Raw genomic sequence first — 12,737 nt, forward strand, 5'->3', positions numbered from 1 at the left:
CAGGTAAAAGTGTGTAAGTCACACCTTGCCAACCATTATATAAATTTACATATGATCTATTCTTTGTATCTCAGTATTACAATAAAATATATTCATGAATCACACTATGAACCTCCAGTCTTTCTCCAAGAGAGTATCTTGATGTCACAGCTGCTAAAGCTGCAGGGGGGTTCTTTCTATGTATTTTTCTTTCCTCTTGCAATGTAGCTAAACAGAATACTTATGATGATATTCAAAATTAGTCTTACGAAAGTTTTGCCAATAAAGTCTGCCTAACTAGTCATGGATGTTATAATTTGAAAACCCTATTTTTTGTTTGTTTGTTTTATTTTTTTATCAACTTCTTCATGCATCTCAAGATTTTCACATACTTTCAGTTGCATTTGTTTCAAAGACTGTGAATCTTCCAAATGGATATAGTCATTCTCTGACATGTTGAATTTTTACTTGCATTAGTCTTTGACAAAAAAATGTTTCTACTTTCTGTAAGTTTTCCTGACATCTTAATTTTCCCATCTTGCCAATGTGTAGTATGCATAATGATCTCTGTTCTGTTTTCAGAGTATTTCCTCAATAACTAATTCTTCTGTTTAGTTAATTTAAAATGAGAAAAACACTCATTTTGTGACAAGTCATCACAACTTCATCTGGTCAAGTGTGTGTTTTCAGAGGCCTTACCAAAAATTTTGTTAGCTTGTAAAATTGTAGTTGAAGTGTATATCTGTCTGGATCCAAGAAGATGAGAAGAGTTGCTGAACTGGTGCTCCACAGGCTTTAAAATTGAAAGACAGATTCTTCTCTCTCTTTCCTTTCTTCTTTTCACAGGGAACTCTTTCTTACATTTAACAACATTGGATGTTGACATATTTCTGTTGGCTAAAATCCAAACCACCAATTGAAATACAGACAGTTGCATTAGGTTATGCTCCAGTTCAAGTCAAATACATTCTCTGTTTAATGTTTCCCAATAATGTTTCTTTGGACTTTGAGTGTATGACTTTGAAGACCTGGTTCAGAAAACTTTTGAATATGTAGTCAATCTCTGAACATATGGCTCGTGATATCATTTAATTGCAGCAATAAAAGGATGCTCCTCATATATGAGGAAGACCTATTCTTTCCTGTAGTTTAATTATGTATCATTTTGCTCTGGTTCTTCTGAATTTCAGATATTTATCTAGTCATCCTCATCTCCATCAAGCTGTCCAACAGCAATATCCCTCATTTTTCTCAAAAATTTGATCCATGAGCTGGTCATTTTATAGATGAATACTCAGGACAATCTCCTTCCTGAAAAAAAAAAAAAATCTTTCTTACTAGTTAACTCAACCATCTTTACTAAATGGAAGTGCAGAAATCATTTATTCTAAAAGCTACTCCTGATGTCCAGTACAGAAGTCGAAAACTGAATTATTACAATCAGCCAAGATGTCAGTGTTCCCCAGCTTCTGTACTCTCTTCTACACGTTAGACTGATTTCCACACTTGCGTGTCTTCACTTTGACAATATCAGTCCAGCAATTCTTGTGTCTGAGTCAGAGCTCTTTGAACCAGGGAATGCCACAGTCTGCACTTAATGTTCTGGCCTGGGCTGGACCCTTCAGCTGTTTCCCTGTGACACAGAAGAACTTTTTTCTAGGAATCCTTCCTAGAATTTCTAGGACACAGATAAGCAGGTACTATTGTACAACTAACCTTAAACTATCTATGTTTAAGGATTTGACTTAGCCAAATGGTTGTAGAGTGTAGTTTTGATTTATAGGCTGAATTTGATTCTTAAAAAGGTGTTTTTAATGCTACATGTTAGCTGTGTTGGCATAATTAAAAGCTGATGGTTTTAAAATAGTTGCTATGTTGTAATTCATATAGACCAATGGAAAGGGAAAAAAAAAAAGAGAGAGAAAAAAAAAAAAAAAGGATAGAATATTTTCCTACCTTTCTTGATGGAATATAGAAAAATGTACAGTTCTGAACAGCTGTTTTTCAATATTTCAAGTTCTAGTTGATTAAATTGCTGTTCAAGAACATTGAAATTATGGCTTATCTCAAGAAACTAAGCAATATGCTGCCTTATTTGGTAAAGAGTCATGAGTATGTAAAAGCTGGAATTAGGTTCAGCCTTAAAATAAATATGTAAGACTCCAAAAAAATGTTAATGATTTTAGTTTTATAATATGCTCACAGCTCTCATGCTGATTCTTTTGTTTAAAGAGCATTCACTCTAGCTTCATGCATAAGTGCTGTGGCATGTCTCTTCTTTTTTTCTTTTTTTCTTTTATTTAAACAAGGACAATCTAGAATTGATAGACAACATCCAAAAATAACTTTTCCTTGTCATTACATGAACTTTTGCATTGACCTATACTAGGCAAATTGTTTTTAAAAAATGCTTTAAAATGCTTAATACATTTTAACTGGTGAAAATCTGGTCAAGTTCAGCCTATCAGTTTCCCTGAATCTGTGCCAGATGCATGAACTGAATGTTTCTATTTTGAGCTATTCCCAAATAAATAACTGGCAACAATATTTAGATTTAGTTGGGTAAGACAGCAAAGTATATTAGAAAGTCACCAATACTTCAATTTTCAAAGCTCTGTTTAAGTCTTGTGACTCACTAAAGAGAGAACGATGTGTGTGAAATGAGAAAAGGTAGGAAGAGGTGCCAAAAAAAAAAAAAAAAAAAAGGGGAATTTTTCACTCTCAAGTTTAGAATGTGAGGGAGAGAATGCCTGAGATGGAGGATCTTCAGGGAATGTGTATTTAGAAGACAATCTCATGACAAACCATCCTGAACTGCTTTTGTTTGGCTTCCGCGGTGGTGGAGAGGAACATCAGGTTGTGTCTGCCTAGTCAGGGTCTTCTGTCAAAGATTAGAGTTCAGTTGTTTGAAATAAAAATTATCTAATTGTCTCATTATCTCAGACTTTAAATAAAGGAAAAAAAAAAAAAAAAGTAAACAACTGTTGGTGTTCCATTTTGACATTTGAATCAAACATTACATGAAGTATTTTGGAATCCTATATGGAAAAAACAAACAAACAAACAAAACCCGTGAAGTTCCTTTCTCCTTGTTTCATAACTTTTCTCTTCCTGCTTTTTTTTTTTTTTTTAATCAACAGAATAACACACCTCAACCTGATTATCCTTTGTTACCTGTCTTTCACTTTCTTACATTATAACTTTTCTGTCAAGATTGTTTTGTTGTGTTGTGTGGGTTGTTTTTTTTTCTCAACATATATTGATATGTATTCTTAATAAATAATAGCTAGACAAAGTTTGTATTTATAAGCTCATCTTAAAAGGAACTTCTTCCAAAGAATAATATGGGGCAATAGCAGGATATCATAGTTGGGCCTGTGGAGCTCCAGAGATTAACCTGTTGATAACCTGGCCTAACAGAAGCATATTCATACCAGCACAGTTCTGTCCTTAGTTAATAAACCTTGGTAGTTTCAGACAGCTGTGCATTTGTCTGTGGTACAGTTAATCTGCAAACCAGAGAGACTACTCAAAGATAATTAAGAGGTTACTTCATATCTATGTTCATTCTTTCTTGCCAAATCTATAAAAAGTTGACTTTGCTGTGTCTTGCTTTTGCAGAGGACACATGCTGGTCTCTCCTAGATAATGAGTCTTGAGTTTATTGGTATTTGTAGCTTTTACACACACGGATTTCAGTGAAACATCAGTAATATCAGCTGGTAACAAAAATAGGCAATATTCATTACTCAGCCTTCCATTATTGAGTTTATTTATGGTGTGCATTTTAACCATTCCCCAGATGTAGAAATGGCTTCACTAAAATCTAACCTATTTCTGGCTGTGCTAACTGCTGCAGCACTCACATGAACTAATAGAGGCGTCCGTCTTTCATTACTTTCTTTTTTACAGATTTAGCATAGCTTTTCCTTAGCTGGTTTCATGCACAGCTGGAGAACGATACTGCAACGGCAGGTTTCATTAATGCAAATGGTTTCTGCATGAGTCCAGTTTGGTGCACTGCATTTTAGTAGGTCAGTCTCACCATCAACTTGCTGGACACCCAGGTGGGAGTTATCCAGATGCCTCCGGGCTGTTCTTCTCTGGCCTTCAGGTTCCCAGAAGGCTTATTTACTTGTCCCTGACACTGTGCAAATTACTGAGAAAACCCTAGTCTGGGATTCTGCATAGACTAATAAATCTTCCCCAGAGTACTGGGGAGCAATAGGAAGAGCCATTAGAGTCACCATACAACACCTACTTCCAAGTACCAACGTTAAGCCAGAATTAACACAAAAAAGATCAAGCTCACCTCAAACCACTTTCTTGCACTGCTACTCAGGGGTTTCTGCATCACACTCTCTCTCTTAGATTCCATGTTTTCAAAGTTTTTGTCTCCATAATTGGAGATAAAGCAGACCCTATTACTGTATATACACAGAGGTCATTGTATATCTCAGTACAAAAATTTGCAAATTTGCAATTTTGGAGGAGTATTTAACTATACTGTAAACATTTAACATTTCCTGTGTAAAGCAATGCAGTTTTCAAAAGAAAACACTGAACAAGCAAAAGGAGTTAACCTGATTCCACTGAGGGAGAATCTGCCTGTGAGAAATCTCTACAGCAGACTGAAATCTAGCTGCTGGTAGTTTATTTGCTGGAAGAAAACCAGACCATCATTTGCCCACATCCCAGAAAAGAGTGTCTGTGGGTGTTCTCTCTTCTTTCTCACCAGTACTAGAGATAAAATCTTGCAATAAGACCTGATTGTTAAAACAGCTACCTCAAGCAAACTGTTGGTATGGAAAACACTGACATCAGCCCAACTTCACTGTTGTTGTGCTTGCACCCCTCTTGTGGTGCGAGAGCATTACAAACTGGGCTGCTTCTTTCTTGGAACAAGAAATGCAGCAAGAACTGCTAAAGCTAGCTCTAATTCTTTGCTGCATTATTTTGTTTGCTTAAAGCCTTCTTTATCCTAGCCTCTAATTATATTTATCCTGAGTAAATACAGATTGGAGCAAAAAAATCTTTAAGATCCTGAGATCTCCAGGAACATGTGGTATGAAGATGATGGGAAGTGGCTTCTCCTACTTGTATTTGTGTGTCCCAAAAATAAAGTATTCCTCTGTTGTCAGAAGAGACATTTACGGTTGGTATTCTTCCTTCGTCACATAGGAGAGGGAGCCATCAGAGACACTGCAGCACTTTGACCTAGGGTGCTAAAGGGTGCTTAATTCATGAGTCTTTGTAATACTCATTACAGTAGTCAGGTACCCTACATCAGCAAACAAGTGCTTTCAGTCCCTGCCTTTGAACTGTTATGAATCCATTACAGGGGAAGAAAAAAAAAAAAAAAAAAAAGGAGGGGAGGGACAAGCAACAACATAAACAAGGTTTGTATTCCCTCTATAATGTGTTTTACTTCCTATTGTTAGAAAAGGCCAACTTTAAGCTATCATTGCTATAAATCCTTAGAAAAGTGTCCACTTTCAACTCTAGCTGCACTGCACTTAGCTGGTTATCACTGCCCACCATTTGGAGGTTACTACCTCTACATGTTCTGCAAATGTATGTGTGAGAGTGCTCCCTACTGCCTTGCCAAAGTCAAAGAGGTTAGTTGAAACTGCCTTTGCTAATGGATTAAAATGAGCTGGTCCACTTTGCCTGGGGTGATAAAGGATCACTTCCTTGTATCAGCAGGTTTCAGGGAATGGTGACAAAAACTATTGTAACAAAATTTTCATCTATCCCAACTTCACAAAGCAGCTATCCCTGTGGGTAATTTGATACAGACTTTCTCCTCTATCCATGAAGAATGTGTTCCTAAAAATTGCAGTTATTAGCAAGTCAACAGATAGCAAAGCAATTTTTTTTATCCCATAAGAATGACTGCAATAGAAGGGAGATGCATACAGGGACTTAAGTATGATTTAAATACATGAGGACAGTGCATATGGAGTGGGAGTTGGAAGAGACAGAAGAAGGGTCACCTTCTTGTTGGAGATGTTGGTTTTGGGGAAGCTGAGATGTTTCAGAATGATCTGTCACATAGCTTGTATTAAGCAATTAATATTATAATATTATTGTACCCCTGTACATCATCACTTTGTTTTTTCATCCTTCATCCTTGATAGAAAATTCACTCAAGTTGGAGGAAGATGATGACTATGATGAAAATGTAACCATTCAGAAATAGGCAGCAAAAAGACAGAAATAATTTAGGTCAGGCTTTTGGCCTCATAAAGTGACAATGTTTGACAGATGTTTATGTTCCAGAAGAGCTCAGACACAAACACCATCCTCCTGAAAGCCAGCATCTCCTCCAGATGACAAGCCTGATGATCTTACCGCCTTCTTTTGAATAGTTATGCTTTCATCGCTGTCCTCTTCCTCAGATAAATTAAGGTCAATAAAGTGTGAAGGATGGAAATGGGTAACAGAGGTTAGCAGGGAAGGCTGTTAAACTATTAGCAACGAAGCTCGGAAACAACAGCTAAAAAAACAAAAGTGCAGGGTGTTGCTGTGCTGTATACTGAGGAAGTGGCATGAGACACGCTGAGGTTGGTCTGCATTTAGCAAAAAGGCAAAAGTTTTCCTGACAATACTTGTGGTGGGAAGTTTCTGTCTAGTTTAATGTCTTCATAACATATTTCCACTAGAGTTTCTATCATGGAAGTCAGGTTCTTCCTTCACTGACCCTTCGAATAAGCTACTAAGCTGTCATATCATTATGCATTCACAAGCTTTTTATTCAGCAGCACTCTTGCCTCATTTGGAGTAGTGGATGAACAATGCTCACTTAATAAACAACAATTCAGTACTGTTTTCCCTTGGTTACTCAGTGTGTGGCCCTCAAACTGATTTATTGCATATTGTTTTGAGGACAGAGCTATGGATTCTCTTAGGAATTTTCCATGCTAGGGTGCACGCATGTGTCTCACAAAGCAAGTTATTTTACTGTTGTTATAGATGAGGGGCTACACCACAGAGAGATTACATTCAAAATTATTTGCTGGTTTTGGTTGCCTAATCTGAAGCATTCTGGATTTGGTTTCTTCAAAGTATTTCCAATGAATAGCCCTTCATATGCTAAAATATAAACCCCACTGCTCTTACTGTGAGTTCTCAAGGCTTTTACAAGTTATAGGCTGAGATCTCTAGCCAGGCACATAGAAAATCAGAAAGCATGTGGTTACAAACATATAAATGCAGTGGAACTAAATTCTTTAAGGTGGAATGAACTGTGACTTCTTTTCTCTCCCAGCACCCCCATATCTTATTTACTGTCATTAAACTTCAGCAGTAAAACAGATACTCATTCTAAAAACAAAAATGAACTTCTCAACACCAACTTGGTTCATTCTTAGAGGCAAGGGGTACAAACAGACTAGAGGGATTAGGAGACAATTCACAGGGAAAACGGAGAGGATGCCACAGAACAGAAATCTCAGCTCCCTTCAGCACACAATGTCAATCACCTGCATGTGATCATGTAATTAATACAAGCACAATTAAAAAGCCTTTGAAATCAAGGTATATTTGTGAGGTGACCATCTAGGGTAAAGTGATGTGATCTGTCTCCCTAGTGTGGGAAGTTAAGGCTAGGAGGTGCAGTTGTGAGATGCTGAGGCCCATCCCAGGGCAGAACGTGGGAGGATTTAGCCATACAGGTTTCAGCTGGCAACCAGTGCTGGGTGCTACATGCCAAGACCAGGGCTGGGGCAACAGCAGTGTCATCTGCTACAAATGTGCCCTGGTCAAGTCACCAAGGAAGCCACCAGGTGAAGGAGTAAGGGAGGAGCTCAACTGATTGTAGCCTCAGAGAGGATAAAAAAATGGGACCTTAGCAGAGTTGAGAGCTCAGGCCCCACGTTGTGCAGAGGGAGGAAGAGCTGGAAGCTCTGCTTCTAGCAGAAGGCAAGGTGGATACTGGGATCTTGTGACTCCTGGAGCAAGGCAGAGTTCTTTTTCCAGCTGCAGTGGTTTGGTTGGTGACCAATTACAGGACCCTGAGACAAGAGGAGGCAACTGGGCCAGCCATGCTTGACAGATAGAAACCAGTGCAAATAGAGAAAAGAAAAAAAAAAAAAAAAAAAAAAAAAAGCAAGTAATGGGTGATAGTGCCTGGGGGATTGCCTTCTGGGGGAGACAGAAGTACTCATCTGTTGCACCGAGCTGCTGTCTCCAGAGGGTTGCTGTTTGCCTGAGGCCTGCATTTGGTGCACTGTGGAGACCTGACTGACTAATCTTGGTTTTGGTCTACTGTGCTTTGCTTCTCATCCATATCTACAAGGGCAGTAACAATACTATACTGCTAGTGCAGATTTTGAGCAGTTCTCTAGGGACAAGGTTGAAAGGTGTGGAGCTTCAGATGGCATTCTCCTCAGCCCTGCTGGTCAGGAGAGACAGTTTGAGCACAAGTGAAAACAGCTTCATACCTGTCTGGTGTCACAAGAGCTTTGGCATCCATGAAGAATGAGAACTGACAAGGAAAGATAAGATCCTTGCCCCAGAAAAAGAGGGGCAAGGGCATATTTGCCAACAGACCTGCTAACCTAGTGATGAGGGCTTTAAACTAGGTTTAAGAAGCATTTCTTCAGAAAAAGATATGAGGGTCCTGGGGGACTTGAGCCCATAAGTGTGCCACTGCAGTAACGAAAGTTAACTGCGTATTCATCTGTGTTAGCAAGGGCATGTCCAGTAGAACGAAGAAAGGGATTATTCCCTTCTACTGGTGAGGCTACATTGGGAGTTCTGTATTCTTTTGGGCCTCCCAAAAAGTATGTCAACAAAGTGGAGAAAATCTAAAGGAGATCCACTGAGATATTTAAGAAGATTGCATACATGATGAGAGACTGGAGGAACTGAGTTTGTTTTGCCTGGGGGAGATACTAAAAGAAAAGGGAGAGGGGACTCTGTCTCTAGTTAGAACCTATCTAAGTGGATGGACGTTAGAGAGAAGATAAAGCCATCCTCCATCTTCAGACAGGCACACAGCAAAAGCAAAATAAGCAACTGCCATAAGGTGCAAGGAGGGAAATTCTTTACATGAGAGTAACTGGGTAACATGGAGAGAGGCTATAGCACCTCCGTCCATGGAGAATTTAATAACCCTACAGAAAAGGCTATGAGCAGCCTGAACTAATTTTGTGATTATCATGCTTTGAGCAGGTGATTGACTTCAAGAGCTCTTGTCCAGACTACTTTTTTCATCTCTATTATCTATCCAAATTCTCATTTACTTTAAAATTAGCTCCTTGTCACTACAGAGCACACTCTTTTCTGCTCTCATAAATCATGTTTCACTGTTGCTTTCAAGCCAGAGATAATGTCCTACTATTTGACATTTCACTATGAATGTTTATCTGCCTCGGTGCTTTGCCAGGGATCATGGAGGAATGCTGTGGTAGAACTAGAGCTGCCATAACATTTAGTGCAGTTATCCACGCTGAACAGCAGATAATGGCAAAGATGCTCTCTGTATACATTTACCACATCTACCTCATTCTCTCTTCTCAGCTCTCTGTGATAGCAATAAATCACTGAAACAGAACATGGCTTTATTAGCGTGACAAAGTTCCTATAACCTCTTTCACATTTTGTGCTGAATGGACACCTTTCATCAGCAACAGCCTGAGCAAAGACAGTTCTGCCCTGCAACTGAGTGTGCAGAGAGATGTACATGCTTGCAGTTTTCCTTCTGTCACATGCTAAGAGTAGGGATCATCTACTAAACTGAGCAAAATGTTTCTGGGACAATCTGAACTCTTTTCAGGCAATAGTATTCACGTTATCTCATGCAATAAAGGCAAAAATAACATGAGAACTTCTATCTGAGCAACTAAGGGTTACTTGCAGTCTCTGCCAGAGCCATTGCTGAGGATTGGTTGCAACATCACAGGGGCACTTATCAGGAATTAGTGTCAGCTAGGTTCCATGCAAAGCAATGCTCATCATGGTCGCCTTGCTTTACTGGATTCTGCAGTATCTGTGAGCACAGTCACTGCTGGGATCTTACCTTTTTTTGGCAAGGTAGGAAGCAATAGCAAGGTTGGGAGCATCCACTAGAGACCATGCAGTCTGGGCAGTCAGTCAGACAGGGTCAGCGCAGAAAGCTATGGAAGCTATAGTTTTTTCTTAGTCTCACACAATGTGGCACAAGATCACTGTGTTTTGATACAGAATTGGCTGGAAAGGCCCTGTTCTATAGCGCAGCCACCTTCAGCTCCAGTGGAATAGGAGGACAGAGGAGAAAAAAGATGCCAAAAAGGTGATAGCTAAGAAAATTATTTACTTATTTTTAAAATTCAGTCATTTCTAATATAGATGCTTCTCTATTTTTAGTATAGATGGTTCTCTGCTTTTCCAGATGCAGCACTTACCATTGTGACTCTGTAAAACCACACATCTCTATAAGGTTGTGTGAGGAAAAAATAAAAGTGAAAGCAATTTCAAACAGTCTCTTTATTACAGTATGGTCTATATTATGGAAGTAACTGACAATAGCACATACAATCAAGGGTTATTTTACTGAGTATTACATTTGTACTCAACAATTTCCCTTCTCAAAAACAAGAAGGCTTTCAAGCATTGCTCTGTAATAAACTATCAATAACACCTGTGGCAACAGCACTGCTGGTGTTCTTAAAACTCTGCATATAACATAGCTGGCAAGTGCTTTCCTAAAACTGTGCAGGTAAATGACTGGCAAACCAGACGTGACACCATAAACACAGGACCAAAATGCAGTATGTATGACTGGCACTTGTCAATACTGAAAATTCAGAAAATCATTAACGCACAAGATATTTGAGGAGCACTATGAGATTATCATTCTGGTTTTGTATATGCAATGGATGCAAAGGTGCAGACTTAGTCTGAGACGAGGGATTCTATCATGCCACTGGCAGTTAATGTGTAGTAAAGTGCTGTGATATGTAATTGCATTTGTGAAATGCAATTGTTCAGACTATGAGCACTACAACACTCTTGGGTTTAAGGGCTTAAAAAATCAGAAAGAAACCTAAGCGACTTTCAGGTGCTTACAAAGATCATTGTGAAACTAGATGTTTTTTCATAGCTGTAGGTCTTTCAGTAAAAAATCTTATGGTCATTTTTTTGTCTGCAAAACTCACACATTAGATCTGTTTTGGCTCCATCTAGAGATTCGTTTACAAATTGACAGTGGTACAGTCATCTGCCATACCCATGTCGACTTTGTGTAAGACACCAAAAAAGTACAAGAAGCAGAGTACACACACACACAACTATTTTTAATGCTTAGATTACAGCTGATTCAACAACACATGCCATCCCTTCAGACTCAACAAAACACAGTCTTAAAAGGTAGATTTTTTTGTCCAAGAGAACTTTTAGAAAGTGACTAAAACTTTCTGCAGAGGTTATAGCTTGACATACTCTGAAACATCCTACTTCATAGGTACTCAGCAGCAGCCTACACTGTAGATTACCAGAACCCTACATCACTTTTGAAGGCTCAGATGGATAATGGGTAGTTTTTGGACTGAGGCTATTCTCTCTTCCCATCCAAAGTCTTCTCTGGATGCAGTTCTACTGTACATCCACAAAACTCATAGTGTTTCTGGGTCTTGGTCAAGACACAATTGTTTAAAACAAAACAGTTTCAACATACTACAGCAGTTGCCTCTTTGTAGCCTTTGGCAATCTGTAGCTTTGTACCATGCTGTTACTGGGAGGAACATTCCCACATCATGTTAGCGCAGAAGGAGGAAATCAGCCAGAACTATCAGTACCATGATCTCTTCCATCTTGATAGGATCCTGAAGGTCTTAAAGACCAAGGAACGACTCATATAGTAGAGCAATACCATAAAAATACACATGGAAATTCAGCACTTCAAGAGAAAACTTTGCAGATGTTTAAGCAACACAAGTCCCTGACTGTCCAAGCCGAACTCTTAACTCAAAAAAATGATCTGTTGAGGTATAAATTCATTATCCTGGTTCCCAGACAGAGAAAAGTCCTGTCTTTCCTTAGGGATAAACAGACTTTTCCTACAGATCTCCCTTAATTTCCCATGTACAGCAACTGTTACCTGAACATATCTATTGATATTGTTGAAGGCCAAATCATGTAAACAATCAGAAAAAAAAAAAAAAAAAATCTCTAAATCTCTCTAATTTTTTCCCAGAAGTGACAGCTTACCATTGGGAAAAAAAAAAAAAAAAAAAAAAAAAAAAAAAAAAAATCTATATTCACCTCAAAAGATCAGCTTCTGAGCAGCAGTTTAGAGAAAAGCATTCCCATTGCAAAATTTTAGTTCAGAAACACAGATTAAAAACATGATAAGAAACTAGGTAGTAGAATCAAGATTTACATTCTGAAAAGCATAATTCTGGCAGAAATAGCCCCTTTTGCTCAAGCATGCATGTTTTGTGGGATCCAGTTTCTAAGAGAAGCAGACCGGGGAATGAATGAAATCAGTAATAATCTAGGCCTTTAACTTTAATTTAAATGTAATTACACATAAAGGTTTTTAATGTAACTTGGTTCACTAAGATTGTATTTTAAAGATCAAAGGCCAATACTCAATTTATAAACCCCATTCATTTTAGTTTGTTTCCTCAGTACAATACTCTTCCAAGAAAGTGTTAGTATCTATGTTACAGCATTCAGAGCGAAAACTGCAAATTTGTCTGAGGTCCTGGCTACTCCCACAAAACTGATTGCTAATCCAGATTATTTGTATAGTGGGGAATCAATGGGCTTGG

The sequence above is a fragment of the Aythya ferina genome, assembly GCF_964211825.1.
Source record: "Aythya ferina genome assembly, chromosome: 2".
Lineage (NCBI taxonomy): Eukaryota > Metazoa > Chordata > Aves > Anseriformes > Anatidae > Aythya > Aythya ferina.